General features: G+C 46.4%; 1 pseudogene; it reads right to left on the bottom strand.

Moving 5' to 3' along the window:
• LOC134944455 (scavenger receptor cysteine-rich type 1 protein M130-like) overlaps positions 1-23,872 on the bottom strand; it is a 102,907-nt pseudogene that overhangs the window by 41,212 nt on the left and 37,823 nt on the right.

The following is a 23,872-nucleotide window of genomic DNA, read 5'->3' on the forward strand; positions in this document are numbered from 1 at the left end:
ATGTGGAAACTCTTGTTTCCACATTATTTTAATATAAATTTGATTGCTGAATAGATTCTTTTAGCTTTTTACAGATTTAAGACATTGCTACATATAGTCAACAGGGTCAGTTGGTCGGCATGTAAAAGGTAGACACCTGAAAATTAGACTGGTACAAAAGATGGACACAAAAATGGTTGACATTTAGTAGCGAACATTGGTTTCCTGACCGTAAGCCCCCCCACCCCATCTCCCCTTTTCTGTGACACACTAGCCAATAGTTAGACACACACTAGAAAGGTGTGGTCTGTACCTGAGCACACAACTGCTGCAGTGCTCTGATCTCCGGTGGCAGGGCGTCCTACTGTGCCAGAGAGACAGTCCCGTACTGTTTTTTCTTTTCCTGTACATTTTAAACCATTCAGCCATATGAATTGGCTTCCAGCTGCTCCCCGCAGTAGTGGTCGCGTTAACGGCATGGCCACAATTCAGCTGCCTGCAGACCACGTCAGCGCTGGCTTTGTTCCACGAATCGCCTGCAATTAGCACCCACTCTCCACGGTGATAAGTCTGCACCGTTCCCACACACCGCCCCTGGCTGTCCGCCAACCGTACACTTGTGCTTTCTGCAATGGAGGAGGGAATTTGTTATAACTTTATCATTATGGGCTACAGTTCTGGTAAAATGCATTACGTAGTAAGGTTAGTTATAGTCTACCCCTAGCAAATACTAATGGGTGGCTAGCTTTCTTTTCTCATATGTCCTAGAGGATGCTGGGGTCCACTTTATGATCATGGGGTATAGACTGTTCCGCAGGAGCCATGGGCACTCTTAAGACTTTTCAATGGGTGTGAACTGGCTCCTCCCTCTATGCCCCTCCTCCAGACCCTAGTTTTAGAAATGTGCCCAGGCAGACTGGATGCACTCATGTTAGGTTTTTTATTTTCAGGGAGAACTGCTGGCAACAGTCTCCCTGCTTCGTGGGACTGTGGGGGCAGAAGTAGGAACCAACTTCTTGAAGAGTTTCATGGCTCTGCTTCTGGCTGACAGGACACCATTAGCTTCTGAAGGGTACTGGACGCTAGCCGTGTCTAGATGCTCACTCCCACAGCACGCCGTCACACCCCTCACAGAGCCAGAAGTCAGAAGACAGGTGAGTAGAAGAAGACAGATCTTCAATCAAGTAAAGTGACGGCTGAGGTACCGCGCGGCTGGTGGGAACGCAGCGTGCCATTGCTGCCCACACACACAGGCATTGCAGGGTGCGGGGTGGCGGCGCCTTGGGCAGCAAAAATACCTATATAAACTGGCAAATAGGGGGCATAAGATGCCCAGGTACAGCCCTACCCCCGCCAGTATAAATATTATGCAAAGTCTCTGAGGTAAAAACGCGTCATTGCGGGGGCGGAGCTTCTTCCTCAGGCAGCCAGCACACTGCTCAGCGCCATTTTCTCTCTCCTCAGGCTGCAGAGACATCGCCGGTCCTCCTTCACTTCTGACTACAAGTATCAGGGTGCAAAACGGGCGGGGCACAAGCGAATTTGGTGCTTTACAGGTGTGTTTTACTGTGTAAAAAGCGCTGCATGTCAGTGGGCATTCTGTGTTCACAGGCATTAGATACTGGCACTGGGGTTGTGAACTGGCTGTTTCTAAACTGTGTCCCTTTGAAAGATTTTGCTGTGGGTCTGTCCCCTATAAGTCCCAGTGTGTCTGTGTGTGTGTGTGTTGTACACGTGTGTAAGACATGTCTGAGGCAGGGAGTTCTTCCCCGGAGGAAACCATTTTAGGGACACAGAGTTGTAATGTGGTGGCGCTGCCGACACACCAAGAGCCTGTATGGGTGAAAGAAATACGTGATAGTATGCATCATATCAATAGGAGATTAGATAAGTCTGAAGCTCATGCTGAGTGCTGGAGACAATCTGTGGAAGATGTGATTTTTCAGGGCTCTGTTCTTCCATCCGCAGGCGACCCCTCTGGGTCAGATAAGAGACCATTTGCGAATATTGTGCATACTGATACCGACACGGACACTGATTCCCGTGTCGACGATAGTGACTCCAGGGAAATAGATCATAAATTGGCAAAAAATATGCAATATATGATTGTAGCTATAAGGGAAGTTCTGGAAGTCACTGAAGCCACTCCTGTACCTCAGGAGAAGGCCTATTTCTATAAAGAAAAGAAATCTAAGGTCACTTTCCCTCCTTCCCATGAGCTAAATACTCTCTTTGAAGGGATGTGGGTGAATCCCGAAAATAAATTTCGTATTCCCAAGAGAATTCAAATGGCTTATCCTTTCCCGGTAGACGACAGGAAAAAATGGGACTCACCCCCTGTGTTAGACAGTGCACTTTCCAGGTTGACAAAGAAGGTAATTCTCCCTGCACCTGGCACGGCTTCACTAAAGGAGCCGGCTGACCGGAAAATGGTAACTACATTGAAATCCATTTAAGTTGCCAATGGTACGCTGCTCAGGCCCACAACTGCTTGCGCGTGGGTGAGTCGCGCTATTGAAAAATGGTCAGACAGCGTGTCATCAGAAATTGACACGATTGATAAACATGAGATACTCCTTAAGTTAGGGAATATCAAAGACGCTGCCGCATACATGCTAGAAGCAATGAAAGATATTGGACTCTTAAGTTCACAAGCCGCTACCATGGCAGTATCGGCTTGGAGGGCATTGTGGATTCGCCAGTGGAACGCGGATGCAGATTCCAAAAAATATATGGAGGCTCTCCCATATAAAGGTGAGGCCTTATTTGGCGATGGACTGGATGCGTCAGTCTCGGCGGCTACTAATAAATACAAAAAAGTGAGAGGTTACCCCTTCTTTGCAGGTAGGGGAAAGGGAAAGAAGTCCACGGCGGCTTCAGGTTCCCAGGAGCAGAAGTCTACCCCTACTTCTGCCAAATCTTCAGCATGACGCTGGGGCTCCCTTGCGGGAGGCCGCTCGGGTGGGGGCACGTCTCAAACTGTTCAGCCAAGACTGGATTCTGTCTGGCTTGGATCCCTGGGTGTTACAAATAGTGTCCCAGGGGTACAAGCTGGAGTTTCAAGATGTTCCCCCATGCCGATTCTTCAAATCGACCTTGCCAGCTTCTCCTCCAGAAAGAGAAGCAGTAACCGCGGCAATCCAAAAATTATGTCAGGATCAGGTCATGTCCTGGTACCTTTGTCACAGCAAGGGGAGGGGTTTTATTCAAGCCTTTTTTTTGTAGTTCCGAAGCCAGACGGCTCGGTCAGACCGATCCTAAACCTAACAAATCTGAATCTCTTCTTGAAACGATTCAAGTTCAAAATGGAATCACTGAGGGCAGTGATTTCCAGTCTGGAGGAGGGGGATTACATGGTGTCAGTAGACATAAAGGATGCTTACCTGCATGTTCCCATTAATCCTCCTCACCAGGCTTATCTGAGATTCGCGGTTCAGGATTGCCATTACCAATTCCAGACGTTGCCTTTCGGTCTCTCCACGGCGCCGAGGGTATTCACCAAGGTGATGGCGGAGATGATGGTTATCCTTTGTCAAAAAGGAGTCAATATAATTCTATCTGGACGATCTCCTGATAAAGGCGAGATCCAGGGAGCAGTTGCTACAGAACATCACGCTCTCCCTGTCCATACTCCAACACGGTTGGATCATAAATTTTCCAAAGTCACAGTTGGAACCGACGACAAGATTGTCTTTTCTCGGGATGATCCTGGACACAGAAGTTCAGAGAGTATTTCTTCCGGTGGAAAAGGCTCTGGAAATCCAGAAAATGGTAAAACAGATATTGAAACCATCAAGTGTGTCGATCCATCGGTGCATTCGGTTGTTGGGGAAGATGGTGGCGGCCTACGAGGCCATACAGTTTGGCAGATTCCATGCCAGAGTATTCCAGTGGGACATGTTGGACAAGTGGTCGGGATCCCACCTACACATGCACCGGAAGATAGTCCTGTCGTCAAAAGCCACGATTTCGCTCCTGTGGTGGCTACACAGCTCGCACCTACTAGAGGGACGCAAGTTCGGGATTCAGGACTGTGTCCTGGTAACCACGGATGCAAGTCTCCGAGGCTGGGGAGCTGTCACTCAGGGGGAAAGCTTCCAAGGAAAATGGTCAAGTCAGGAAGCCTGCCTTCACATAAACGAGCTGGAATTGAGAGCGATTTATAACGGCCTTTAACAAGCAGTACATCTTCTTCAAGATCATCCCGTGCAGATCCAGTCGGACAATGTAACAGCAGTCACGTACATAAACAGGCAGGGCAGAATGAAAAGCAGAGCGGCAATGGCAGAGGTGACGAAGATCCTCCTCTGGGCAGAAAGACATGTAAAGGCTCTGTCGGCAATTTTCATTCCGGGAGTAGACAACTGGGAAGCAGACTTCCTCAGCAGACACGATCTCCATCCAGGAGAGTGGGGCCTCCACCAAGAAGTCTTCGCAGAGGTGACAAGTCTTTGGGGAGTTACTCAAGTAGAACATGATGGCATCTCATAGCAACAAGAGGCTTCAGAAATATTGTTCCAGGTCGAGAGACCCTCAAGCAATAGCAGTGGATGCGCTAGTGACCCAGTGGGTATTCCGGTCAGTGTATGTCTTCCCTCCACTTCCGCTGATCCCAAAAGTTCTCAGGATCATAAGAAGAACAAGGGTTCGAGCTATCTTCATTGCCCCAGACTGGACAAGGAGGGCTTGGTACCCAGATCTTCAGGAGTTGCTCATAAAAGATCCTCAGCTGCTTCCTCTTTGCGAGGACCTGCTGCAGCAGGGGCCGTGCGTGTATCAAGACTTACCGCGGCTACGTTTGACGGCATGGCTGTTGAGCACCGGATCCTAGCCCAAAAGGGTATTCCAAAGGAAGTCATTCCCAACCTTATTCAGGCCAGGAAAGGAGTAACGTCAAAACATTACCACCGTATTTGGAGAAAATAGGTGTCTTGGTGTGAATCCAGGAAGGCTCCTACGGAAGAGTTTCAGTTGGGACGTTTTCGCATTTTCTGCAGACTGGTGTGGAGGCGGGCCTTCGATTGGGGTCAATCAAGGTCCAGATTTCGGCCTTGTCAATTTTTCCCCAAAACAATTGCCCACTCTTCTAGATGTTCAGACCTTCGTGAAAGGAGTTCTGCACATCCAGCCTCCATTTGTGCCTCCAGTGGCACCATGGAACCTTAATGTGGTATTGCAGTTCCTTCAATTGGATTGGTTTGAGCCTCTACAAGAGATAGAGTTGAAGTTTCTCACTTGGAAAGTGGTGATGCTTTTTGCATTGGCATCCGCAAGGTGGGTGTCTGAATTGGGGTCCTTGTCTCACAAGATCCCTTACCTGATCTTCCATGAAGATAGGGCAGAGTTGAGAACTCGTCAACATTTTCTTCCAAAGGTGGTTTCATCTTTCCACATAAACCAACCTATTGTGGTGCCAGTAGTTACTGACACGTTCACGGAGTCAAAGTCTCTAGATGTGGTTAGAGCTTTGAAGATTTATGTCACTAGAACAGCTAGGATATGGAAAACAGAGGCTCTGTTTGTCCTGCATGCTCCCAACAAGATTGGGTGTCTTGCTTCCAAGCAGACTATTGCGCGCTGGATCAGAGGGACGATTCAGCATGCACATTCTACGGCTGGATTGACGTTACCTTTGTCGGTGAAGGCCCAGTCTACTAGGTAGGTGGGCTCATCCTGGGCGGCTGCCCGGGGTGTCTCGGCATTACAACTTTGCCGAGCAGCTACTTGGTCGGGGTCAAACACATTTGCTAAATTCTACAAGTTTGATACCTTGGCCGATGAAGACATCAAGTTTGGTCAATCGGTGCTGCAGGGTCATCCACACTCTCCCGCCCGTACTGGAGCTTTGGTATAAACCTCATGGTCATGAAGTGGACCCCAGCATCCTCTAGGACGTATGAGAAAACAGGATTTTAATACCTACCGGTAAATCCTTTTCTCTTAGTCCGTAGAGGATTCTGGGCGCCTGTCCCAGTGCGTACTTTACCTGCAGTTTAGTTTTTTGAGTTACACAAGTTGTGTTATCTTAGTCTCAGCATGTTGCTGCAATTGGTTCATGCCTGTTGGCGTGTGTACTGTTGAATGCCATGTTGTGCGGCATGGTTGAGGTGTGAGCTGGTATGTATCTCACCACTAGTATTAAAGTAAATCCTTTCCTCGAAATGTCCGTCTCCCTGGGCACAGTTCCTATAACTGAGGTCTGGAGGAGGGGCATAGAGGGAGGAGCCAGTTCACACCCATTGAAAAGTCTTAAGAGTGCCCATGGCTCCTGCGGAACCGTCTATACTCCATGGTCATGAAGTGGACCCCAGCATCCTCTACGGACTAGGAGAAAAGGATTTACCGGTAGGTATTAAAATCCTGTTTTTATTTACCTGGTCCCCAAGTCACTATGCCAAAATTAGGGATCGTGATTAAACATACAGCATAGGTGACCAATCTGGCTGCTGAAATACAGATGGTCAGGTCCCACCTGGGGTCATGGCTGGATTAAGGTTTGAGGGGGCCCCTACCAATATCGTTGTCAATAAAATATGCTGACAATATTGTTAAAGAGTATGTGTAAATATTCCCAACATCACAAATATATTAAACACACTGCAGTGACCCCCAGTTCACATTAAACCCCAGTTAACATAGGCCACACTGCCTCAATGCTGGTGACATAGCTATATGTGGGACCCACCCAGTGTTTGGGGTCCTATGGGCGATCGCCCTGGTTGTCCTATTATTAGTCTGGCTCTGCCTGGGCTCCAGTCCCACATGTTGTGCCCACCGTTACCTGTACACTGCTGAAGCGGCCATTTTGTGGTTTGACCTAATATCCATAAGAATGAAGCCAATCGGCTGATGAGGGACTGGTGACGTCACCAATTTTATAGACTTAATTCTTATGAATGTCAAACCGCAGTTTATTTGCCTTGTACCACTAGAGGACTTTTGCTGTGCCTGCGTCAGTGCTGATGCCGGTCATCAAGGCCAGTGCCACCTTCGCACGTAATGGCTTCTCGCCCTAAGTGTGGGTGACGTGCCTCTTTCCTCTGTGATGTCATTGGTTGCTAGGGAATTAATACGCTGCACTCTCATGAATGTAGAGTGAGGTCACAAAATGGCCGCCACGGCACTGTGTTTGTGGTATACATTAAATGCACGTTCTAAAGACTGTGTTCTTACCATCATAGATGGAGTTTAAGGCTTGTGCTCAGTGGCAAACGCAGGATTTATAGAGGGGGGTTTCCAAATGAAATCCACAATCTCCCAATATGTTGAACATGGAATACAGCATACTTGCCTACCCTCCCGGAATGGCCGGGAGGCTCCCGAAAATCGGGTGACCCTCCCGGCCCCCCGGAAAGGTGGGCAAGCCTCCCGCTTTCCCCGTCGGCCGCCCACAGCAGTGAACAAGTAGGCGGGCCGAGGGGGTCCGAAGACGCGATTTGCGCTGAATCGCGTCATCGTAGCTCCGCCCCCGCTATGCAGTGCCTCGTTTCTCGGCACAGCACAGCGGGGGGTGGAGTCACGATGACGCGACTCTGATGCAACGCCCCCGGACCGCCCATCCTGCTGCCGGTCACGCCCCCAAACCACCCGTCCTGCTGCCGGCCACGCCCCCATTCACCTACAACGCTGCCTCCTCCCGGAGGAGGAGGCAGCAAAGTAGGTAAGTATGGAATACAGTATTAATATTTAACACAATAGAACCAGTACTGCACTTCTTTTGCAAACATTCTCCCACCTCATGGTTAGGCTCCCGTCTCTTCTTTCTGGTAGCTACTATCTGGTCCAGTGCACTGATTGAGGACTCAGAAACACACACATATCAAACTTGGTAGAAGAAGCTGCTACCACTGGGCATGTGCGGCAGCTCTGCTCTGTTCCTTAAACTGCATGATGTGGTGGCAGCTCTAGTATTTGTATTTTATACCAATGCTATTGTTGTTATAATTTGAGCCACTTGCCAAGAGGAGGGGGGTTTCTAGGCAACCAGAAACCCCCTCTGCGTTTGCCAATGCTTGTGCTGTATAAAAAAATTTTTTTTTACAGGATGAGGAGCATATCAGTGGGAGACCAGGCATCAGCCGGGGACCATGGCCCATGGCATATTTTTATTTGCCACCGCCAACTTCTACCAGTTACCCTAGGGTTACACAGAGTAGTCTACAGTGTTGTCCTATTGGCCTTTAAGACAGATTGGACAACTGGGGTTATCGGGAAACTGCAATTCTAATACTCTCTGTTGTCCTCCATTTATTAACTAAGAATGGGGTAACCTATTTTGTAATATCTGAATATTTCTGGATATCTCAACCTGAGCAAGTGACTCCTACATCCGTCATGGATCCTGTGGTGACTTCGGCCGTGCTGGGTACTGTTTTTGAGCAATCTTCTACGTGGAGCTCGTTTCCTTCGCAGGAGAGGCTGCTCCACAAGACGGCGCCACCTGCTGGCTCCTTTAGGGTGAACGACCCAATGGCATCTCCGCAGTATAACTCTCTGCACACCACGTTGGCCTCTTTCATGTCCCATTGATGGTCTGTGACCCGGCCCCAGGTGTTGTTCTGCCGGACTTCCAATCTCCCTTCGCAGTGACTCGGCCCGTCCACCAACCGAAGAGGCTCTGACTTCCCTGCGGTACATTTCCAGAAGATAGCAAAGTAGAATCTACAGTAGATTATACAGGAGTTATGCACAAATCAGACAGGCGTTATCAGGCCTTAATGCAGGGGTTGCCAGACTTTTGGAGTCGGCGATCTACTTTGAAAGCTAAAAAGCTTTTGTGATCTGCCTAGGAGGAATAATAGCGTGCGCCGCAAAAAAAGTGCGTGGCATAACAAAAAAGTGGGTGTGGTATAACAAAAAAAGGGACGCAGCCTTGCTGCATAGAGTGTAATGACTGTCTCGCACGAAATAACACATTGGCCCCCACAGGTAAAAACCTCAAACACATATGCCCCCACAGAGCCAGATATGCCCCCACAGTGCCAGATACAGATATGCCCCCACAGTGCCAGATATGCCCCCACAGTGCCAGATACAGATATGCCCCCACAGTGCCAGATATGCCCCCACAGTGCCATATATGCCCTCACAGTGCCAGTTATGCCCACACAGTGCCAGATTACAGATATGCCCCCACAGTGCCATGTGCCCAGTGCCAGATATGCCCCCACAGTGCCAGATATGACCCCACAGTGCCAGATACAGATATGCCCCCACAGTGCCATGTGCCCACAGTGCCAGATATGCCCCCACAGTGCCAGATACAGATATGCCCCCATAGTGCCATGTGCCCACAGTGCTAGATATGCCCCCACAGTGCCAGATTACAGATATACCCCCACAGTGCCATGTGCCCACAGTGCCAGATATGCCCCCACAGTGCCATGTGCCCACAGTGCTAGATATGCCCCCACAGTGCCAGATATGACCCCACAGTGCCAGATACAGATATGCCCCCACAGTGCCAGATATGCCCCCACAGTGCCAGATACAGATATGCCCCCACAGTGCCAGATATGCCCCCACAGTGCCAGTTATGCCCACACAGTGCCAGATTACAGATATGCCCCCACAGTGCCATGTGCCCAGTGCCAGATATGCCCCCACAGTGCCAGATATGACCCCACAGTGCCAGATACAGATATGCCCCCACAGTGCCATGTGCCCACAGTGCCAGATATGCCCCCACAGTGCCAGATACAGATATGCCCCCATAGTGCCATGTGCCCACAGTGCTAGATATGCCCCCACAGTGCCAGATTACAGATATACCCCCACAGTGCCATGTGCCCACAGTGCTAGATATGCCCCCACAGTGCCATGTGCCCACAGTGCTAGATATGCCCCCACAGTGCCAGATATGACCCCACAGTGCCAGATACAGATATGCCCCCACAGTGCCATGTGCCCACAGTGCCAGATATGCCCCCACAGTGCCATGTGCGCACAGTGACAGATATGCCCCCACAGTGCCAGATTACAGATATGCCCCCACAGTGCCGTGTGCCCGCAGTGCCAGATATGCCCCCACAGTGCCAGATTACAGATATGCTCCCACAGTGCCAGATATGCCCCCACAGTGCCATGCGCCCGCAGTGCCAGATATGCCCCCACAGTTCCAGATTACAGATATGCCCCCACAGTGCCAGATTACAGAGATGCCCCCACAGTGCCATGTGCCCGCAGTGCCTGATATGCTCCCATAGTGCCAGATATGCCTCCACAGTGCCAGATTACAGATATGCCCCCACAGTGCCATGTGCCACATATGCCCCACATTGCCAGATATGCCCCCACTGTGCCATGTGCCCACAGTGCCAGATATGCCCCCATAGTAGTGCTCACCGTGCTGTGTGGAGAGCGTAGCGCGCGCTTCTCCTGCCTGCCGCCCTGCCCCTCAGTCTGATCTCCGGCGGTGACGGCAGCGTGTATATCTCAAATCAGGCGCCGGTCCACAAGCTCTGATTGGCTAACGAACCGTCGCCTGATTTGAGCTATACAATCCGCCGTCACTGCCGGAGACCAGACTGAGGGGTAGGGCGGCAGGCAGGAGAGGCGCGGCTTCGGGTGGATGGGCGGCGGATCGCGATCGATTGGTGTTTGGCCACCCCTGCCTTAATGTATGAAAGAGGAACTCCAGGTAGCGGATGACGTAGTGAAAGAGGATTGGGTAGGTGAACGTTACTCCCAATGCCTGCTACAGCAGCTTCTCTTGGACTAGTGGCCTGAAGAGTTTTAATGAACACGTTGGACAGTTGTCTATGAATCTGATAGGACGTCTACCATGCCTTGTCCAATTTGTGTCACCAACAGCTGCTATATACAACCTGTGCACATTCTAACTTCTCTGGCCTATGGAGCAGCACCTCATTATCAGTCGTCAGTGTTTCACTGGGTGTGGTTGGACAGATCTACAGTAAAAATGTCGACTCCAAATGGCCGCCATGCAAAAACTGGATGGGGTCAAAAGATCGTCATGGAACAGGTAGACCGTAGAAAAGTTTGACGATGAAAAGGTCAACATAGGTTTTCTTTTTTGTGTCATTTTGTATTTTTAACCATACCTGAGCCAAATTAGGGAAATTTTTTTTACCCTTGCCACGCTTCAGGCAGTCGTAGCCACGTGGATGGTAAATGATGAAAAAGTTGAATAATCTAAAAACTTGTGTCGACAATTGTCTTCTATTTCTGCAACAAATATCTAGCCAGAACTAAATGATCTGTTTTCAGTGGAGATATATTTTAATTCTGTCAAACTACGATGGTATGGATGAAAGCAGCTTAGAATAGTCTACAATCTACAATGAATATAAGTGGTTTGAATGTAATTCCTCAGTATCCCGGTGGCTAGAAATGGTACTGCAGCTGGGGTTTTTCATTAAAAAAAACCAAAAACGTTTTACCATCTCTAGGGCAATATTTTAAGTTTGGATGGATTCTAGGCCACTGTAATCCCCGTTAAACACGCCAGTGAACAACAGTGTGTAGTACTGAGGGTCCTACGTTTGCAGCACATAGACCTGTGCTTGTGAAACCTGGAATTGTTTCTCATGAATAAAATCCTGCACTTACCTGAGCAAATCACAGCGGCTGTATCCCAGTGAGGGCACTTACTGTTACCCAGGGCGGCATGCCAGCACTCCCTGAGGTTACTCTCGGTGCCTTTGCAATGAAAGTCATCCGTCCAGACCCGGTCATATTCCCCCAAATGCCCTCCTTCAGGGATAGACACTACAGTACCGCAGTGCAACTGTCTGCAGAGAACGTTGGCAGCTCGTAGATCCCAGTGTGCATTCACCCGCATAGAGCATCTCTACCCTTCCGGCACACTGCTGGCTGCCATTCATTATCCTGAGGTCATTGCTCAAACCTGCGGAGAGAGGGAGAGGATGAGAGGGAGGGAAGTAGCGTAAGGATGAGGATGAAGCACACATGTGTATGTCAATGACATGGGAGTCATGGGTGGAGTGGGTTGGATAGTGGACAGGGACCTCAGTCACAAAACAGAAAGTTATTCAGAATCTCCTTCCAAGTAGGTTCCTGTAGTCTGTTGTCTATTTACTAAGCCGTGGATGGAGATAAGTACCAGCCAATCAGCTCCTAACTGTCATGTCACAGACTGTGCTTGAAAATTGACAGTTAGGAGCTGCTTTATCTCCTTTCAAGTCTCTGGGGTTTTACAAAACACATTCTAAAGCTCGTGCTAACATGCCCTAGCATAGGCGTTTGGAAAACAATGGCACCCAAGCCTTTCCTATAGCATGCTGCACAACCAGAAAGAATAGACCTTATGGGCCAGGGAACAGTAAACATGTCTGGTTTCCTTTATTGAGATGAATTCATCGGCAGCAAAGTTTTCATTAGAGGGAGATGTACTAAGCAGTGATAAAAGTGGAGAAGTGAGCCAGTGGAGAAGTTGCCATCAGCATTGATGTAACATTTTGTAATTTGCATACTATAAATGTATACAGAGCAGCTGATTGGTTGCCATGGGTAACTTCTCCACTTATATCACTGCTTAAAACCCACACATGGAAAAATAATGTCTTTCCGCCCCTGTGCGGGACTGTATTTATCTCATGATGCTCATGGTACCGCATAAGCAGCATGGGTGTGAATCATTAGATCGACAGTGTCTAGTTCGACAATGTTTAGGTCGACCACTATTGGTCGACAGTCACTAGGTCGTCAGGGTTGGAAGGTCGACAGGGTTTCTAGGTTGACGGGTCAAAAGGTCGACATGTTTTTTTCTTTTTTTCGTAGAATGACCGGTGATGGTGTAGGAGCTTCCGCAGTATAGCAAATGTATTGATTCAAGCTTTTTCGCATTGATTCAGATATTTACTGTTAATCACAAAATGTGTTCATGTATCCTTAAATATTGCACAGATATTCAGAAAACGATATACTCCGAATATCTTGTTTAAAGCATGAATTGTTCAAGGACATACAACGCCAGATGTGTCCAAGGACAGTCAGGAAGATCGGGAAGAATGTTTTGAGTATATGTCCGAGAGACTGATAATCACAAAGCAATAAACCATATTCAAGAATGTTCTAATTGCTAATTAGAACATTGTATGACAATTGATGTATTTCAGGTTCTGAGACATAGATGGTGTATTCTGATTGGCTAAATGTATTGGCAAGCATGATTCCTTTGTCTTTAAACTATAAAAATAAACATGTAATGGGCCCTAAGCAGGTCAGCTATGATCTCTCTAGGTTACACATAATCCTGTGTCATCTTTTCATTCACTGACCTCCAACCGGTTGCTAAAGGAACAGACTTCTGACTGATTACTGAAGAAAGTTAATAAACCAGACCTTAAGAGGTTAAAATACCCTAACATTTTTGGGAGCATCGTCCAGGGATTTTCCAGCATCTCCTCCACTGACAACAAATCCTCTGATCTTTCAGAAACCGCTGATAAAAAAAAAACGGTAAGTGAGATTTAATGTGTAGATTTCTACCTGCTCACTTGATTCTGCGCTTCTTGAATGTATCTGGGGAAGTCCAGTTGGGAAGATCAAAGAATATCTTAAAGAGCCCGGTGTCAGTCAGAAGAAATTTTTTTAAGGTACCATACATGTATGTCATATTGTTAAATTGTGGGTAAATATCTTCAGCTAATTTGTCACAAGTGTACAGGGGGAATTAATCAAATATCCAGGAAACTTTTACATTTTTAAAAGGTGGCGTATGGCCAAGGTGTATTCTAATACTGATAAACAGTTTGAATTGATAAATAACCAAAGAGGTGTATGCAAATCTTGTACCTGTGTTGTTGTGTTAAGAAAATACAAAGGGTCCGTAGCACCGAGATTGGTGGCAATTACAAGCACAGAAGTCTCATTTGGTTATGTGGAAAATGATGATGAATTTTATTGTACAAAAGGTTGTCATTTAAAAAAGGGAATTGTTGGAACATTACATTGAGAATGATTGGTCAAACATCATTACCTATTGGCCTAGGAACCACATAGTCCCAGGTCTAAGACCCATTTGCCCATACAGCCTCAAACAGCTGCCGTGCACACAGATAACAGACATAGCTGTAAGAGGGTATCCAGAAGACAGAAAAACCAGATATAAGAGGTGGTCAAGAGTCTGTCAGATATAGCACTTATTGTCATCCTTGTTTTGGGATCCTTGCACTGTTGTATGTACTCAGTCAATATGCTTTTGAAAAGGTGGGGGGAGTCGGGTGTCTGCTAAACAATAGAATCAGTGCCAGTAACGAGATTCTCCTGCACACATTGTACTGTATATATTGTAATTCAGACTATAGGATCAAGAGTGCCAAAGGTGGTAGGAATTCTACCAATCCAAGCAGTCCCTGGTGTATATTTTAAATCAAAAACTCACCCTTCGGAAAACCTTACACTTATAGTGGGAACACATGTTGGCACCCCAGTTAAACAAGGGAGGCAAGGTAATTTGCATTCTCCTATTGTATGTCCCTATGCAAGACAGTTAAGGGGTAGGATTGGGTCAGTAACAAAGAACAGCTACTGTCTGAAAGGAAACAAGGGATAAACTTAAATGGTAGACCCAATTATCACTACTCATCTTTTTGGCAGAAGAAGATTGCAGAGTGTCAAAAGACAAACTACAGCTAGTACAGAAAAAAGTTGTCTTTTTAGGACACTGCATATCCCAAGGAACAAGGCACCTTACTGATGAAAGAACAAAAGCAAAAACCCAAAGAACATTAAAAGAAATCAGAGCTTTCCTGGGCCTTATTGGATACTGCAGAGAATGGATACCCTCAGCCTCATTACTGATGCAACCCCTATATGAATTAACAAAAAAGGAGGCGTCAGCAGAAAACGGACAACATTGAAGAAGCAGTAAGAAAACTAAAGCAAGCCATAATAACAGCCCCAGCATTGGGATTGCCTGATTACAAAAAGCCTTTTAACCTATTCTGCCATGAAAACAGATGGCTTTCTTTAGGGGTGCTTACCCAGAAATACAGAACAAAACAAAGACCAGTGGCATACTATTCAGCCCAGCTAGATCCGATTATCAGAGGAGCACCATCCTGTGTCCGAGCAGTGGCAGCAGCAGCAATACTTAAGGAAAAGGTGACAGACATTGTGCTTGATCATCCACTGTGTATACAAGTACCGCACGCTGTAACAGAAATACTAAGTCAAGCAAAAACCAAGCATCTTTCTGCAGCCAGACTTACCAAATATGAAGTAGCACTATTAAGCGCCTCCCATGTCACCATCACAAGATGCACTGTACTAAACCCACCTACACTCCTTCCCATCAACGATTCAAAAGAGGGGAGGAGAGGGGGAAATGGTAATGATGTTGAATCGTCAGATGAGGAGGAAAATGCTGCTACAGACGCAGAAAATACAACACAAACATCTCCACATGATTGCCTAGCCCTCATGGAATTAGAGACTTTACCTCTTCCTAATGTCCAAGATACACCACTGGACAATCCAGACATAAACCTGTTCATCGATGGATCAAGATATTATGATAATGGATCCCCAAGGACAGGATATGCAGTAACATCTGAAACTGAAGTCATAGATTCTGGACCATTGCCACCAAGCATGTCAGCACAAGAAGCAGAACTCATAGCGATGACCAAAGCCTACATACATGCTGAAAACATGACAGCTAACATCTACACGGATTCACGCTATGCTTGGGGGGTGTCCCAGGATTATGCTGTTATTTGGAAAAGTAGGGACTTCAAAGGTGCAAATGGAAAACCCATCAAACATGCCAGTTTGATTATGGAACTCTTCAGAGCATTGGAACTACCTAAAAGGATTGGCATAATCAAGGTACAAGCACATACTAAGAGCCAAACCATGGAAGCTAAAGGAAATGCATTTGCAGATGCAGAAGCCAAGAGAATTGCCTTACAATCAAAAGAACCTGAGCAAGTTTTAGTAGCTCAAGATGTGAAGCAAATGCCCAGTGAAGAGGAGTTGATCAAAATTCAACAACAAGCACCACAAGGAGCAAAAAAGAAATGGACACGATTGGGGGCAGAAGAAGATGAACATGGACTTTGGAAGTCAAGAGAATTGAAGTACTGTCTACCAGCAGCTCTATTTCCACCTATGTTACAAGTAGAGATGAGCGGATTCGGTTTTACTCGGTTTTACTCGGTTCTCAAAACGACATCTTATTGGCTCACGGATGTCACGTGTTTTGGATAGCCAATAAGATTCGGTTTTGAGAACCGAGTAAAACCGAATCCGCTCATCTCTAGTTACAAGTAGCTCATGGACAAATACACCATTCAAAGGAAGCCATGGTGAATAGAGTACAAGAGCATTGGATAGCTCCAGGCTTCAATAAAGCTGCAACAAACTTTGTAGCAGGATGCTGGGTCTGTGGAATCAGCAATCCAGGACAAAGTACCAAGACACCTCTAGGAACTATACCCAAAGCCTCTTACCCATTTCAGAGACTACAAATCGACTATATACAGTTGCCACAAAGCGGTCCATATGAATATGTACTAGTAGCAACGGACATGTTTAGTCACTGGGCCGAAGCCTGGCCAGTAAGCAAAGCCACAGCAAAAACCACTGCAAAGAAACTGATAGCAGAAGTAGTATGTAGATTTGGGGTACCTGAGGTTATAGAATCAGATAGAGGTACACATTTCACAGGATAAGTCATGCAGCATATAATGAAAGATTTGGGGTACAGTAGGCCTTCCACGTGCCTTACTGTCTCCAGGCGAGTGGGAGGGGGGGAACATCTGAACTTTGACCTTAAGCTAAAACTACAGAAAATGATGACAGAAACCAAAAGAACTTGGCCAGAATGCCTACCTATAGTCTTGTTCAATATTAGGACCACACCTATGAGACCTAGTAAGCTGACTCCATATAAAATATTGTTTGGGTCAGCTCCAAGAACAGGTTGTTATTATCCACAACAGTTACAACATAATCATGGTGATTTAACAGGTTATGTACAGGAGGTCTGTAAAACGTTGACTAACCTCCATTGCCGAGTGTTTTCTTCCATTCCAGACCCAGAAGGATCAGCTACGCATAAGCTAAATCCAGGAGATTGGGTCTATTTAAAGAGACATGTGAGAAAGACCTTTGAACCAAGATATGATGGTCCATATCAAGTGCTGCTAACCATGCCTACCTCAATTAAGGTGAAAGGTCGTGATACCTGATTACACGCCTCCCACTCGAAGAAGTTGACGGTGACTCTCCAACCAGAAGAATGAAGTTGCTTATCCTTTGGTTGTTAGGGGTAATCCCCAAGGTTTGGGCTATAAGTCCAGGGGACTGGTTTACTGAAAGGGGGTAGTTCAGGCCTAGTGTAGGTAGAATAGGGAGAAAAAGTGGAATCAAAAAGAGGGGAAATGATGGTGTAGGAGCTTCCGCAGTATAGCAAATATATTGATTCAAGCTTTTTCGCATTGATTAAGATATTTACTGTTAATCAAAAAATGTGTACATGTATCCTTAAATATATTGTACAGATATTCAGAAAACTATATACTACGAATATCTTGTTTAAAGCATGAATTGTTCAAGGACATACAACGCCAGATGTGTCTAAGGACAGTCAGGGAAGATCAGGAAGAATGTTTTGAGTATATGTCCGAGATACTGATAATCACAAAGCAATAAACCATATTCAAGAATGTTCTAATTGCTAATTAGAACATTGTATGACAATTGATGTATTTCAGGTTCTGAGACATACATGGTGTAGTCTGATTGGCTAAATGTATTGGCAAGCATGATTCCTTTGTCTTTAAACTATAAAAATAAACCTGTAACCGGGCCCTAAGCAGGTCAACTATGATCTGTCTAGGTTACACATAATCCTCTCATTCACTGACCTCCAACCGGTTGCTAAAGGAACAGAATTCTGACTGATTACTGAAGAGAGTTAATAGACCAGACCTTAAGAGGTTAAAATACCCTAACACCAGGAACACCAATTAGTACACCGTGTCCCCTCGCATGGCTCGCTTCACTCGCCATGCTTCAGGCAAGGTGCCTCGCTCCGCTACCGCTTCACTAACACACAGATTACCATTCAAATCGTAGTCCACGTGAATCGGTAAGTATGAAAAAGTTCAAAAAAAGAAAAAAAAATGTGAAAAAGTCATGTCGACTATGACCGGAGAGACTAACCAGCCACATGTGTAATGGCAGCCACGGCACTGAAGGGGTTTCTTTCAGGTACAAATGAAGGTTTGGAAAGAAGACTGTGCCTTCAGCATCTCCTGTGGTGTGATGACTCAAAACTGGTTTTGCATGGAGACACAAGGGGCTGCTAAATCAGATTGTGTTTTATGAATGCAAACTAGTGGGTTTCGTTTACCAACAGTTTGATGCAAGATTTCTTAGGTTGCATTATGCGTGATGCAGATTATGTTTAATTTACAGTATAAGAACGTTGTCTCTATGTGAGAGGGTGAATGCAATTGAAATGCAAGTTACATTTACATTTGTGAAAGAGACAGGAAGATGATAATCAGATTGTGTTTGGGAAAGCCACTGGTTTGGTTATATATGAAGAGGAGCAGGAATGTGCTTTATCTAATTCTTAACTTTTGAAATGTAACTTTTATTTCTTTATATTTTCTGCGATAACCTGATTGGTTGGAGAAGACAGGGAGGGCTTACCCCCCTGTGGTACTGTGTGTAGAACTGAGATAAAAAGAGGATGCATGTGAGCCTCCAGGTAGTATTGTAGTTGTACCATCTTATTCTGCTGGAACATCTTGCTGTATGCTGTTGCCCCTAGCAATAGGGAAGAGTTCTCTTTAGAGAGCAAATAAACATCATTGCCTCAAGAAGATTGCTTCATCTTGTGACCTACAGGGTTATGCCAACCATAGCCCCGCCCTCCGGCTGTCCAGGGAAGCACCTAACGTCTCCAAGTTCCGCCTTCCGCCAGCTACCGGTAGAGGCCTAGCAAGTGGCTAGTGGGGATTCGTCAGCACCACACAGGTGTGGTAAGGCAGTGCGTTGGCACATACAGAGCAGAACCGTGGTTCCAAACGCCACGGCAGGTTAGAAGTTTGGTGGTGGCAGCATAAACCCGCCCACAACGCAGTGGGTGGAGTCAGTAACAGGCGGTTACTGATGGTAAGCGGGAATCCCCTATGTGGTCAAGCCTCGTGTGACTTGACCTTCCATTCTGTGCGCAGCCAACGGGACGCGAAAGCGGCGAGTGCTTTCGTACGGGACCGTCCTGTCACATCGACCTTTTGACCTGTCAACCTAGCACATGACCTAGAAACTCTGTCAACCTTCCTACCCTGTGGACCTAGTGACTGTCGACCTAAACATTGTTGATCTAGACAGTGTCGATCTTTGGACCGGATCCCAAGCAGCATACAGTATGTGCCTAGTATACGTCAAGCAGGTGTCCCTTACATCTACAGTATGTGTTTAACAATTCACGTGCAGTTCACTGGTCCTGGCTAGGGAGGCCAATCGCGGGCCATTTTTTCAATCCCGGGTATCGGGATTGAAAAATGGGCAATCCTGGGATACCTGGGATTGGCTTTTAACTATGTGGCCGCCCCCTTGCCCCGCACACATAACTCACCATATACCGGGGGCGAGCGAGTGGGGAACATCCTCCGCTCTCTCCTGGCGGCTCCCAGCGGCCTGTGATCGCGCAGCATGACCTCTCACATTGCCCTGGGGAGCCGGAAGAAGAAAGCCGAGCCGCGTCTGAGCATCCTGTGGACGCTCAACGCTGATCCCTCAATCCCCACAATTGGAGCTTCCAATCCTGGACGTTTTTGGCCCTAAATCCCGGGGTCCCGCTGATCCCGGGATTGACCACCATAGCCCGGAATATGTCACCACAATCAGTGAGCCCGGATCTGGACTTGAATAGCTTTGCAAATTGATTGACTGAAAATAATGTTATTGACAAAATGTCCCGATATTCCATGAAGGAGATCCCATGGAAGAAGACACTTACCGCTGTTTCCGTTCTCGCAGATTACCCCGACATCATTCTTGTGTCCACAGCTATCGACTCCCCACATTTGGTGGTAGCAACCCCACAGGGCTGACTCCTCTCCCGTGCATTTCACCTGGCTCAACCAAATCCTCCCTGAACTGGCTCCAAAGCTGGCGATGTGCTGTCCCGATGTGAGCCACTGCAGCCCAGCTGTCTGCAAACCACCGTGGCTTCTGTGGCATCCCAGTAATAGCCACAGACTGTGTCCCACTCGCCCCGATGCTTCACCCAGGGCCGAAACTAGGGGGGGGCTAGGGGGGCAGGCGACCTGGGCGCCGGATTGGAGGGGGCGCCGAGACCCCCTAACACCCGCCGCGGCACTTTTAGACTTTGAAACCCCCTTCTCCCGAGTGCCCAGCTTGGGGGCGGGGTTTCGCGGAATGACGCGATTGAGTCGTGACGTCACGGCGCAAACGCGTCATTCCACGAAACTCCGCCGGAGGAGGGAGAAGGGGGAGCCGCGCAGACTAGGAGGGAGAGGCGGCTGAAGAGCGGCGAGAACCGCTTCAAATGTAAGTCAGCCCCTCTCCCTTCCCCTCTCTCTCTCTCTCTCTCTCTCTCTCTCTCCCTCCACCACCACCTGCCGCAATGTGTAAAATGGGGACCTGTGCCTGCTGTTTCAGATGTATTACACAAACACCTGCCGCAATGTGTAAAATGGGGACACTTTTTCCTGCCGCAATGTGTAAAATGGGGACACTTTTTCCTCCCGCAGTGTGTAAAATGGGGACACTTGCCAGCGTACTGTGTAAAATGGGGACCTGTGCCTGCCGCAATGTGTAAAATGGGGACACTTTTTCCTGCCGCAATGTGTAAAATGGGGACACTTTTTCCTCCCGCAATGTGTAAAATGGGGACACTTGCCAGCGTACTGTGTAAAATGGGGACACGTGCCTGCCGCAATGTGTAAAATGGGGACACTTTTTCCTGCCGCAATGTGTAAAATGGGGACACTTTTTCCTGCCGCAATGTGTAAAATGGGGACACCTGTCTGCCGCAATGTGTAAAATGGGGTCACCTGTCTGCCGCAATGTGTAAAATGGGGAATGGGGACACTTGCCTGTCGTACTGTGTAAAATGGGGACACTTTCTCCTGGATATGAAATTTATGTTAGAAAAGGCAATTTTTCAGGTAAAAAAGTTCTGAAAGAGATATGTATATATATATATATATATATATAAATAATATTTTTATTTATTTATTTTACATTTTTTTATTTATTTTTTTATTTATTGTAAAATAATTTTTTTTTTTTTTTTTGTGGGGGTGGGGGGGGGGGGGGGGTCGTGTCAAATATGACTACCTTGCCCCGGGTGACACAAATCCTAGTTTCGGCCCTGCTTTCACCATCACTCTTCCTTCACACTCATTCTTCCCACCAACCAGTTTCAGCTCCTCGGGTTCCCCTGGAATCAGACAGAAGACACATTGTGGGTGATCAATCCAATTAGGTGCGAGTTGCAAGATGTTTCGTCAAACTCGCAGAATGCACGCACCCGAGAATTGATCCTTCAGCAGAAACTATCGGCCGACCCGGGGGTCTCTCAACAGACTTATGAATCTTAGGAATGCAGTACAGGATGGGATTTTCAACCGTCAACAAATGAGACCTATCTCTCATCCAACCAGCTATTTTTTAAGCCCAAATTCAACAGTTCATCAACCTTTTTCTTAATGTCACACATGAGATTATATGTAATTTTCCTATAAATTTGACCATCTGCCAATTGAGACCTCACATCGGCCGATAGTTTCTGCTGAAGGATCAGTTTTACAACCACTTGCAAAGTATATAGATGTTTTGCTTCAAACTATTGTTGCAGGTAGCAGGAGCTATATCCAGGACACAGGGGATTTTCTCAACAGACTTAAAGAGATAGATCTATCTATGCAGCACTGTCTATTTGCAACAATGGATGTCTCATCTCTGTATACCGTGATACCACATGAGGCAGGGATATATGCAGTAAGACGAGCAGCATTAGATGTTGATTTTATTGGTCCACCAATTGAGTTCTTATGCGAGATGATTATGACTGTTCTCACTTTGAATCATTTCCAATATGGAGAGTCGTTTTATGTGCAGAATGCTGGGACCGCAATGGGTTCTATGCGTATGCAAACATTTTTATGACGCAATATGAGGAAAGATACATCTATCCAGCCTTCGGTCCCAGCATTCTGCACTATTATAGATTAATAGATGACATTTTCAGCATTTGGGGGAATACCAGAGACAGTTTCATTGACATGGTGAACACACTGAATTGCCTTGATACTCCGATTCGTTTCACGTACAATATCCAGTCCGATCAGATTGAATTCCTTGATGTATCTATATTCCGTCAGAATAATAAATTAGGTACAAAACTTTATCGAAAAGACACCGATAGAAGTACATTATTGTATTCTACAAGTCATCATCCAAAATCCTTGAAGGATGGACCCCCTATCTCCCAGTTCCTTAGGGTTCTTAGAAACAATACCCAAAGTGAACTGGCAGAGGTACAATTGAGCGAAATGGCTGCAAAATTTGAACAGAGAGGATATACATCTGGGGCAATTAAAAGGGCACTCAAAAGAGCGAGACACATTTTTACTCGGGGACACAAGGAGAAAACATCAAAAATGACTAACCGGATGGTGGTTACCACTCAGTATGATGTAAATGCACCGGCCTTTGCACGGGCAGTTAGGAAAAACTGGACGATTGTGGGCACAGATCAAGCGTTTAAACAGATCAGCAATAAGCCATTGATTTCCTATTCGAGAGGACCTAACTTAAAACAGTTATTAATGCAACCTACCAAACATTTTGACATCAATGCACAACGGACTTGGCTTAATACAAACAAACAAGGCTCCGATCGTTGCCATGGGTTCACGACATGTAATGGTATGTTGGTAGGAAAGACCTTTGCACATCCCCACAATGGGAAGAAAATACCCATCAAGCATTATGTTACGTGTTTAACCACTCATATAATTTACATCTTGATATGCCCTTGTGGGCTTTATTATGCAGGGAAGACTACCACAACATTCCGTGAGAGAATGGCCAAGCACCGTCTATCCATTAGACAAGCCTGGATAAACAAACAGAGTGACCAGCCGGTAGCAAGACATTTCTTGGAGAAGGGTCATCAAGTTGCTTTATTGAAAAGCATGATTATAGATCATATCCCGAAATCAAGTCGGGGTGGTGACCGTGGACGTTTACTCTTACAAAGGGAGGCCAAGTGGATGTATAGACTTGATACAAGGATACCACGGGGCCTTAATGACACTATCAACTTTCGTTGTTTTCTGTAAATATTCAATGGAAGATGCGGATGGATATACATGCATCACATATACATCATTAAATTAAAACAGGAACTATTAAGTAACAGTGGATGATTATATTACATCCATATGTTTGCTAGCGCTAGGAGATTCACATATTAACAGTGTTTTTATTTAGAGTGGTATGATATTTGTTACATTGGGTGAAATATTTTTTTTAATAAAACTGTTGCCACAGGCGGACCATACACACTTATGGGTAACGGAGCTCGTTACTGTTTAAATAGTTATTTGAATTATTGTTTATAAATAGCATTTTTGTGTATTTCATTGACCTTTTGGCCCAATACACAGGAGGCTCTATAAGACATGCTTTACTCTCTATCCAGTGGTGCCGACAGCGGAACGGTGCGCTGACCCGGTCTACACATTGGATTGTGATGATAAGTGTCTACCTGGAGTGTCATGGCTTGCCGTGATGTGAGCATCAGGATTGTACCTGGTGCAAGCACACAGCGGTAGCCGAGGACAATAGCAAATTGAATATGGCTTATATCCCTGATGGGTGTTCAATATGAATTATTATCATCACCCGCTGA

The sequence above is a fragment of the Pseudophryne corroboree genome, chromosome 7 (genome assembly GCF_028390025.1).
Source record: "Pseudophryne corroboree isolate aPseCor3 chromosome 7, aPseCor3.hap2, whole genome shotgun sequence".
NCBI classification, from domain to species: Eukaryota; Metazoa; Chordata; class Amphibia; order Anura; family Myobatrachidae; genus Pseudophryne; species Pseudophryne corroboree.